The sequence below is a fragment of the Falco punctatus genome (genome assembly GCF_963210335.1).
Source record: "Falco punctatus genome assembly, chromosome: 3".
Classification (NCBI taxonomy): domain Eukaryota; kingdom Metazoa; phylum Chordata; class Aves; order Falconiformes; family Falconidae; genus Falco; species Falco punctatus.
This window is the reverse complement of record NC_137582.1, coordinates 9,573,812-9,583,586: the sequence shown is the minus strand read 5'-3', so window position 1 is coordinate 9,583,586 and position 9,775 is coordinate 9,573,812. Positions and strand designations below refer to the sequence as shown.

General features: G+C 36.8%; 1 protein-coding gene across 11 annotated transcripts in view; it reads right to left on the bottom strand.

The window, feature by feature from the left end:
- Positions 1 to 9,775, bottom strand: part of CDH18 (cadherin 18) — a 689,972-nt gene that overhangs the window by 392,115 nt on the left and 288,082 nt on the right. The window lies entirely within an intron of this gene.

Here is a 9,775-nt window from a genome sequence, read left to right as displayed (position 1 = left end):
CAGTTGCCTTAAAGAAATGATGATACCAGGGAAATCAAGAGTAAGGGTTTGCAATTATGGCGTTTTAAATAATAATAACAACAAACAACAACAACACGCTAACAATAATAACAACAACAAAACCAACAACAACAATAATAATAACATCAATAATATAATAATAAAAATTAATATTAATATTGACATTACTAGACACTTCCTGGATGGGGGGAGAAATGAAAGAATACATTTGTTTGCAATGGAAGCAAAAAATGATGCATTTTTCAAACACTATTATTACCAATTTCATAAAATGCCCAAAACATCTAAATAATTTCTTTATTCATACAACATCAACTTTTGAGCAATTTATATAGGATATGCCTGAATTTTATGTGTGACAAATTATTACAGTTTGGGGAAGCCAAATTTAAGTAGCCAAGCTCAAAGCACAATTTTAGATGCAACATTACTAACCTATGTAATCCTTGAACTAATAGGCGAGTGGATTATATTACTGTATTAATAGTCTTAATGAAAATGCTTCTGAAATCAGTCTCTGACTCATATTTAAGGTTATTAAGCAACAGCAGTAAAACCTGGGGCTTATTGCATTTTTATTGGCTAATACTTCCTTCAACACGAAAGAAAACTGGAACACCTGCTGAAGGCTGGTAGTTCCTGACTGCCAATATAATGCATACCACAGCAACATGCATGCACAGTTTCACAATCAGTCTTTTATTTTTACATGAAACAGAAGAATGGGGAGTTCTAACCCTCTTAGGAATAGGAGTAAAATTTAACTCTGTCCTGCTCACATCAAAGAGAAGTGCCTCTCCAGTATCATCAGAGCTGCCCTTTCCATCAAGAAAACGGCATGATTTGATTTTTTTTTTAAAATATTTTTTTTTTAATGCCAGTTGGGTGTGAGGCCCTTAGAGGGAATCTGACTACTGCCCCTCTATCTGTTGGTCTAGCAAGATCTCTATTTTTTTTTTTAGTTCTTAAGTGTCTCCAATGCAAAGGACACCGTACCAGCAGAAACAAACAAAACCTTCTGAACATCAAACACACATGGAAGCTTAAACTGGATAAAGAGCGACAACAAAAATCTGCTTTAGAAGGGGGTTGGAATAGATGATCTCCAGTGGTCCCTTTCAAGCCCAGCCATTCTGTGATTCTGTGAAAACATACTTGAAAGGATTTTGGTTCTTAAAAATTGCTACTGCATCATGTAAATCTATCCACTGGGGAAAACCATCATGCACAGTGTTAGGAAGATCTCACGCATACAGTGTCTCCACCATACATACCTATTTTCATATGTTTAAATACAGGAGCTAATCGTGCTCTTGGAAATTTTGTCTCAGAAATCTCCGGAAGAAAAATAATTACAGCAGGTTCAGACAGCAGAGCCCAAGGACATATTTAACAAGGATTAGGGCACTTAATGTCACCTGGCTACTCACATGGTGAAGTTTTAGGAAACTGTAGCTCCTAGGAACAGCAAAATCACTATAAGCTCAGTGCAGAATGCTGCTGAGCTAGTCTCATCTCCGCCTCCTTACCCAACCACTACCAAATTAAATGATCAGCATTCATGAATGGCAGTTGCCTTATGCAGGTGTACAGCGGTGGCAGTGCTAGTCAGAAAGGAGGCAGAAAAACAGGTGAGGGCAGGGAACATCCCCTTTTAGCAGCAGTCTGTGTTTATTTTGGTTTAAAGTGAAACTATTTGTAGGTAATTAAAAGGTATTCAAAGTTCTGTTTTATCTAGGATGTCATTACTGATTGTTCATTGCTATTATTTTTACACTTGCCTAGGAAATAACAACAGGGGAAACCTAAATTGTTGTGCAGACATTTGTCAGAGATCAAGGAACAGAATTAAAGACAATTTTAGACCAACACTTCTAATTGATCCAGGTTGATTAATGAGAAACATACATTTCAAAAAGGATTCAAAGTGATTTTAGGAGTTACCTTCGCAGGAGATAAATGATTCATTTGCAGTTCCTCAGCAGTTACTTTGATTTCTTGAAACTGTCATTTTTTTATAACAAAAATATCATATTTCTTGCAAATAGCCTGTTACTGTTGTTTGTTGCTACTGAACTGCAGTCATCATTCAATTCATCATTCGATACTGACAACTGCAAGCATTCAGAAATTACAGGACAAATCACAAGCTTTTATTTAAAATATGAGACTTCAAACAAAGGCACCTTGTTTCTCTTGAACCATGTTTTGGGATTTATTTTTTTTTTAATTAGTATTAGTTCATACTTCCAGGCCACTAGAAATTCAGAACTTCTAATTTAAATACGTATGAGCCTAGGATCTGAAATTTTGAAAATGTGTTGAGTGACTCATGCTTACATCTTGAAAATTGACTGAAATCTCAGAACTGCAGTACTAAAATGTGTATTTACTTTGCAACTAACAGCAGAAATAATATCCAAATTATTTCACAAGCAAAAACTGGCTTGTAGTTTTATGTAACACCTTGGGATGATAAAAAGCAATACAAACATACATGTAGCTCTGAGGAATCAAAGCAAATACTTTAATTACATAAGAAAATGAACATCTATATAGCAATTATTACCAAATTCACTGACACTCTGAAGATGGCACAGAACAAGGCCAAAAATCATTTCCTTTCCCCTGGACACTAAAAATCGGTAAAATGTATCCACCATTCCATATTAATTGCATGTTTGTGAGACAACCAAGAAATTCTACTGAAGTTACATGGCTGACAATCGTATTTCTAAATAATAAATACTAATGTATGATTAATTAATGTATTATTCAATTTTAAAAGCAGCAAAGGAAATTTCCTGAAGCTGTATATTTGCACGCTTGTAAAATTTCGAATATTTTCCTCTAGAACTGGCACACTGTCATGAGATTTTAAGTTGTCAGTTTGTTGTGGGTTTTGTTGTTGGTTTTTTTTTCCAGTGTAATCATTACAACTGGAATGTGAAGGAAACAATGCCAACTGAAGACAAATAATGTAGCAAAGAAATGGTATTACTTATTATAAAATTATTGGTTGACAGAGAAAAGTAATTATATGTTGTATGTCATATAACCTGAATCACAAAACACAGTATATCTAACCAGGCTTCCATGGTTGGAATAAGGAATACCCATCTGTGATAACAAAAGTAACTTTTATATCTTCTTATTTTTTTTTAAATCTGTAGACAACAACAGATTCTAAGTATTTTGCACTATAGAGTTTAAATTCCTGCTAGCACAGACTTGATAAAGAAAAAAAATTAAAATATAGGTTTTCCATGGTGGAAGGACTGAATTTTCTTCATTCATGTTTTGATATTTGTTATTGGCACAAATTGTGTGTAATTTTAGTACTGAATTTGGGAATGCCAGGTCTTCTCAGGATTTATTTTACCTTGACAAGAACACTTAGCACTTGTTCTTTAATGAAGGTGTTTCAGGAAATGTTTCCAAAATTTATCATTCTATGATTTTGAAAACATAAAATGATATCACCAAATTGCATAAATTGATAAACAAGCCAGAAAAGAAAGTGTACAAGAAAGTGAGAAAGTCTGCTGACAACAATATGTTAGCTACCCAGGGTAATTAGGAGAAGCATTGACTGCAGTGAATTACAGGAAGACTGTACAATACCCCATGGCTAGCAGTAAAACATTACATGAAACTGAATGCAGATAAATGTAAAATGCAAGTAAAAGAAATCAATCCCAGCTTTACAAATAAAATAGTGGATCCTGTGCTGTCCATTAACAAATTCAGGCCAAGTTCTTAAGCTGTTCACAGAGTTTTCCAGAAAAAAGTCAGCTTTCTTTTTAACGATAATCCAAAAAGCTAATTAAATATTAAGAAATACTAGGATGGGAGAGGGAGAGATGCATCCATAGGTCATGGGAATTCTGGATTTTGTAAAACTATGGTACTCAGTTCTGTTCCCCTATCTTGAAAAGAATGTAGTAGAACAACAGAGAAAAATGAATAATTTTATCAAAGTTATAGAAAACTTTATACAGAAAGAATGATCCACATGCAGAAAAGTCAAATGAGAAAAGACAGACATATCATACTATGTAATTAAAGCACAGCACGTAAGCGATGGACAAGGATTGATTATTCATGGCCCTCCAAGGGACCATGAAATAAGGGTTGTAGGAACCAGGCTCCAAACAAATAAAAACAGATGTTACATGCAGTTGGCCAAAAAAAACCCAACCCAACCCAATGAAAAAAAACCCTACAGATACATAAAATTTACATGGATTCAACAGGGAAAATGGAAAAGCTCATGGAAGACAGACCCACTGATGTTTAAAAAAATACATAGATACCACATCCAGTATTTGAGAACACCTAAAGGCTGAGAAAATACTAGGAAAAAATTCATATAGACCTGGTCAGTTTATATATTTCTTCCATAAACATTTGCTTTTGGCCAGTTCTAGACACAGGTTGTTGAGCTCGTAGAACCTTATGCTGTTTATAAATGTAAAAATCACAAGAAACCATCATTTTTTTCAGGCTAAATTAATAGCATCTGATGAATTGTAAATATACTTACAATTACTACAATCTTTGGCTACATGTCAAAGCCCAGGCTTTGGAAGGAAGACATTCTACTTTGGGTCCATCTAGTTCTGAAATGATATTACAAAGCTGATAGCCCCTTGCCCCTTTCACTCTTGTTCTCTTTATTAATCACTAGTATCTTCCTTAAGGTTTTTGAGTAGAAAATATAACATATAAAAATACCAGATACAAACAAGAAATTTCAGGAAAAATGTGCCTGCTGTAAAACATGAATTTAATTTGATCTTAAATTGTACTATTTCAAAGCACTTTCACTCAGCTGTGCAAACAGCTCAGGAGGATGATACCTGCAAACTCTCTTAAGTCACTGCATGTGAGAAATGACTGATTTCGCAGCCCACTTTTTATTTTTCTTCAATTATTAAGTAGAGTACCTGGATTTTCTGGTCTTAAACCAGTATCTTGTAGAAATACATTGATGAAATCAATGTATTTCTACAAAACACTTTAGCTTCATACAGTCAGCTATTCATCATTGTAAATAGTCAGAAATTTTATACCTGGCCTTTCTCAAGTTGTTACCTGGTATGGTTGAATAAATATTTCTGCAGTACATAATTATGTTACTGAAAGAGAATATGATTAACACAATCAATTGAAAATCAAGTAAATATTGAAAATAAATATTTCCCAGTCTCACTTCCTTCTCATCTTTTTGTACATTATATTGGTCAGCCTATGAAACACCTTTATGTTATTAAAAACAGGCACAAGCATACAAGCCTAATGTTACCTAATTTTTCCTAAGTAAGATCAGAATTCTTGTGATTCTCCACTGTAGAAAGTTATTCCAGGCCTTCTGTGTCAAAGCACAGACTTCCAACTTTTACAGCTGTATCTATTTGATATACTTACTTTGGAAGAATAAGGCTTGATATCTTTAAGTAATGCATTAATAATACATAAAAGGTAACAAACAAAAAAAGGTTTCCAGTAAAATGAATAGTTTCTCAGTAGTTTCTAGAAGAAAGTGGATTAGATGAAAAGTTGATTTCCACTGGAATTACATACTTTTTAACAGATGGCACTTAGACTAGATATTCAGCTCATGCATTTGTATTTGTGCCATTCGTTACAAACATGATTTAAAATGTAAATCAGTTTTAACCTTCATAATGTCACACAGTTTAATTTTGTTTGGGTTTGGAAGTTGTTTTCTTACAGTAGTAACAGGTAACGACATGAAAGCTAAAGCAAAGGTTCTGGCTTTGGGACTTTCCACTGATACATAAAATGAGATCAGGGAGGAGGTGATCACAGTACAGTAGATGTGTAGGCAGCATTAAAAGGTTGGGCAAAAGTCAAATACTTCTTAATCACAATTTTAAATACAAGGTGCTAGCCTATGTTCTTTCTATAGAATACCTATGCTAGATACTACATATTCTGTGTAGTATATAGTTTTAACATGGAAGCAATTGGACTTGTTCAGGGAACAATCGCTAAAGAAAGAATATTTGAGGAAAAGTTAATATCAAGGACATAGTACCATCCATTTATTAATTTTTTTCAATAAATAACATTCTAACACACTTAGTAACTCTACACACACCACAATAGCCTTGAAAAGATACGGTGTCTTTTAGTGGAAAAATTATAAACGGTACCAAGGAAAATGTTAATATACTCTTCAAAAGTCCAATGGGCCTGATACAAAATGTACTAGGCACTTCTGGTTTTATCTCTTTCCTAAAAAAAACCCAACCAAAACCAAAAAAACCCAAACCCTAAACAAACACACATTCCTTTATACTCACAGTAATTTTAAATATGTCTATATAGACACAGGAGTTTTTAATTTAATTTATATCTTTAATTATATGTTAAAATCTATCCAGTGAAATTCAAGCATACACCTCCATTAGCTGTTCTCTCATGTTCTTTTCTTTCCACTACCAACTCTTCCCCCACAACTTTTCAGAAACAAGACCATGCACTCCATGACTTAAAACCAAACAGGTTTAAGTCTATTCATACAGTCACATAGGGATGGCTGAGAGGAGATATGGTGAGGAAACTGCAACTAAACCTCCCTAATTTCTGACTTGACCTCTTCAATATGATATATGTTACACATGAGGGCAAATCGACTTGACACTAATTCTAAGGAACTGAATTTTTATGTATTTAAAATGAAAGGAATTGTAGCCTGGGGATAGAAGTTCTACCATATGGATAGAAAAAGTGCTATGGTACAAACTGAGGCTTTGAACTATGCATACCATATAATAAAACCCAGAGATAAATATATTAATTCACATTTATATACTTATTTTTGTGGGTTTATTTTATGTATTTCTCTGTTTTCTCGTACTTGCACCCTAAAAGATGGAACTATACTCATATATTCTGAGAACAAAGCATATAAAAACTGGTAAAAATATTAATTTTCTTATTCTAAAACAATTAAGAATTTATTTAGAAATATTTTCTTTTTTTAAACACTTCGAGGGATGGTGATCCCACCACCTCCCTGGGCAGCCTGTTCCAGTGCTTGACAAACCTTTCAGTGAAGAATTTTTTCATAATATCCAATCTAAACCTCCCCTGGCATAACTTCAGGCCTTCTCCTCTCGTCCTTTCGCTGGTTATCTGGGAGAAGAGACCTACCACCACCTGCCTACAACCTCTTTTCAGGTAGTCGTAGAGAGCGATAAGGTCCCTGCTGAACCTCCTCCCCTGCAGACTAAAGAGCCCCAGTTCCCTCAGCTGCTCCTGATAAGACTCATGCTCCAGACCCTTGAGCAGCTTCGTGGCCCTTCTCTGGACACACTGCAGCACCTCCATGTTTTTCTTGCAGTGAGGGGCCCAAAACTGAACACGGTGTTTGAGGTGCGGCCTCACCAGTGCCAGGCACAGGAGGACAGTCACTTCCCTTGTCCTGCTGTCCACACTGTTTCTGATACCAGCCAAGATGCTCTTGGCCTTCTTGGCCACCTTGGCACACTGCCAGCTCATATTCAGCCAGCTGTCAGCCAGCACCCCCAGGTCCTTTCCCACCAGGCAGCTTTCCGGCAACTCTTCCCCAAGCCTGTAGTGTTGCGTGGGATTGTTACAGTGCAAGTGCAGGATCTGCCAGTTAGCCTTGTTGAACCTCATACAATTGGTGTTGGCCCATTGATCCAGCCTGCAGAGCCTTTCTACCCTTCAGCAGATCAGCACTCACACTCAGCTTGGTGTCATCTGCAAACATACTGAGAGTGCACTCAAGCCCCTTGTCCAGATCGTTGATAAAGGTATTAAACAGGACTGGGACCAATACTGAGGCCTGAGTAGCACCACCTGTGACTGGCCACCAGCTGGATGAACTCCATTTACTATCACTCTTTGGGCTCAGCCATTGAGCCAGCTTTTTAACACAGAGTACACCCATACAAGCCATGAGCTGCCACTTTCTCCAGGAGAATACGGTGGGAGACAGCGTCAAAGGCTTTACTAAGGTCCAGGCAGACAACATCCACAACCTTCCCTCATGCACTAGGTGTGTCATCATATCGTAGAAGATCAGGCTATTCAAGCAGGACCTGCCTTTCATAAACCCATGATGAGTGGGCCTGATCTCCCAGTTGTCCTGTATGTGCCACGCGATGACACTCAGTATGACCGGCTCCATAACTTTCCCTGGCTCCAAGGTCAGGCTGACAGGCCCGTAGTTTCCTAGACACTCCTTCCTGCCCTTCTTGTAGATGGACATCACAGTGGCTAGCCTCCAGTCTTCTGGACCACCCTGGTTAACCAGTACTGTTGATAAATAATGGAGAGCAACTTGGCAAGCTTCTCCATCAGCTCCCTCAGTACCCTTGGGTGGATTCCATCTGGCTCCACAGACTTGTGCATGTCTAAATGGATGAGCAGGTCACTAACCATTTCCTCCTGAACGATATTGCATGAACATATTATTACAGGGTCTGGACAGTGTAAAAGATCAACTAACTGATAAGTGATGTAAAAAAAGATAAGTCAAAACCATAGGTGTGTTATCACTGATCAAGGACAGTGGAAGGGAACATGATAACACTGGCATATAGTTGTGACAGCAAAACACCAGCCCCATTCATACGGCATGAGACCTCCTCAGGCATCTTGACATCCAGAGCATCCTGGCTGCATGGCATTGCAGGTCCAGCCAGATGAGTTTCAGTGCAAGAACTGATTCCTACTTTGTCCTATTTACATGTTCTATTTAAAATTCTGGCTTAGGGTAGAATCAAAGTCTGCTAAGGATGACTGTCAAACATAAAAATAATAGAATATTAATATATAATTAAATATTGATATATAATTAGAACACAGAATTAATACCTGTGTTACTGAGGCACAAGCAGTGATACTTTTAGAGATATTATCCCATTGTGTGCAATTATTTGCTTGCAAATCATACACACTTTTTTCATCTGCAGAGACAAAAACTGTTCTTCGGAAAGGGCCACATTCCAGCACAATGGTGCCTGTCCCGTTATGGGACTCCCACCAAGACATATACAATGATGCATGTCCACGTGTCTGGCAGGCAAAGGATACAGCATTAAGCTGTGACTGAGATGATTGTACTTGGCAGGACCCCTTCTTCTTCTAGAATACATGTACACATGCACACACCCCACCCACCTGCCCAAGCACAGCGAGAAAACAATTTCTAGGAGCACGTAATGTCAGTTCCTTGCTAACATACTGCCTTCTCTTCATATTTTTTGTCCCATGAGCCAATGCATGGGAAGGTCTCTGTGGAAGAATGGAAATCAGAGGTTGGAATCACAGTTCAGGAACATTAAGATACAACTTTCTGAAACTCCTTATTCATCCCTGTTTTTCACTGTGTGTCAAGACATAACGTAACATGAGCGGTTTTCTGGTAGCTATCAGCACAAATTTTCCCTACTCAAGTTTTCATTAAAAGAAGATGATGATTTAACAGTGTTGGTTTGGCTCCTCCTCTGTCTCAGTGGATACATTAAGAAATTTTCATTAAAGAGTTTCATTATACCTTTTGCCAAATAAGCATTTTCTGAACTATACTTCTTTAAATCTTTTTCACAAATAAGACTAATATAATACTCTTTCTTCTCATTACCTAGAGTTAAAAGTTGAAGAGTTCTTCAAACACCATGTGTTCCTTTTGTACAGAGAAACTTTAATGCAACATAGCAATCTGATGGATTAAAATTAATCTCAAATCTAG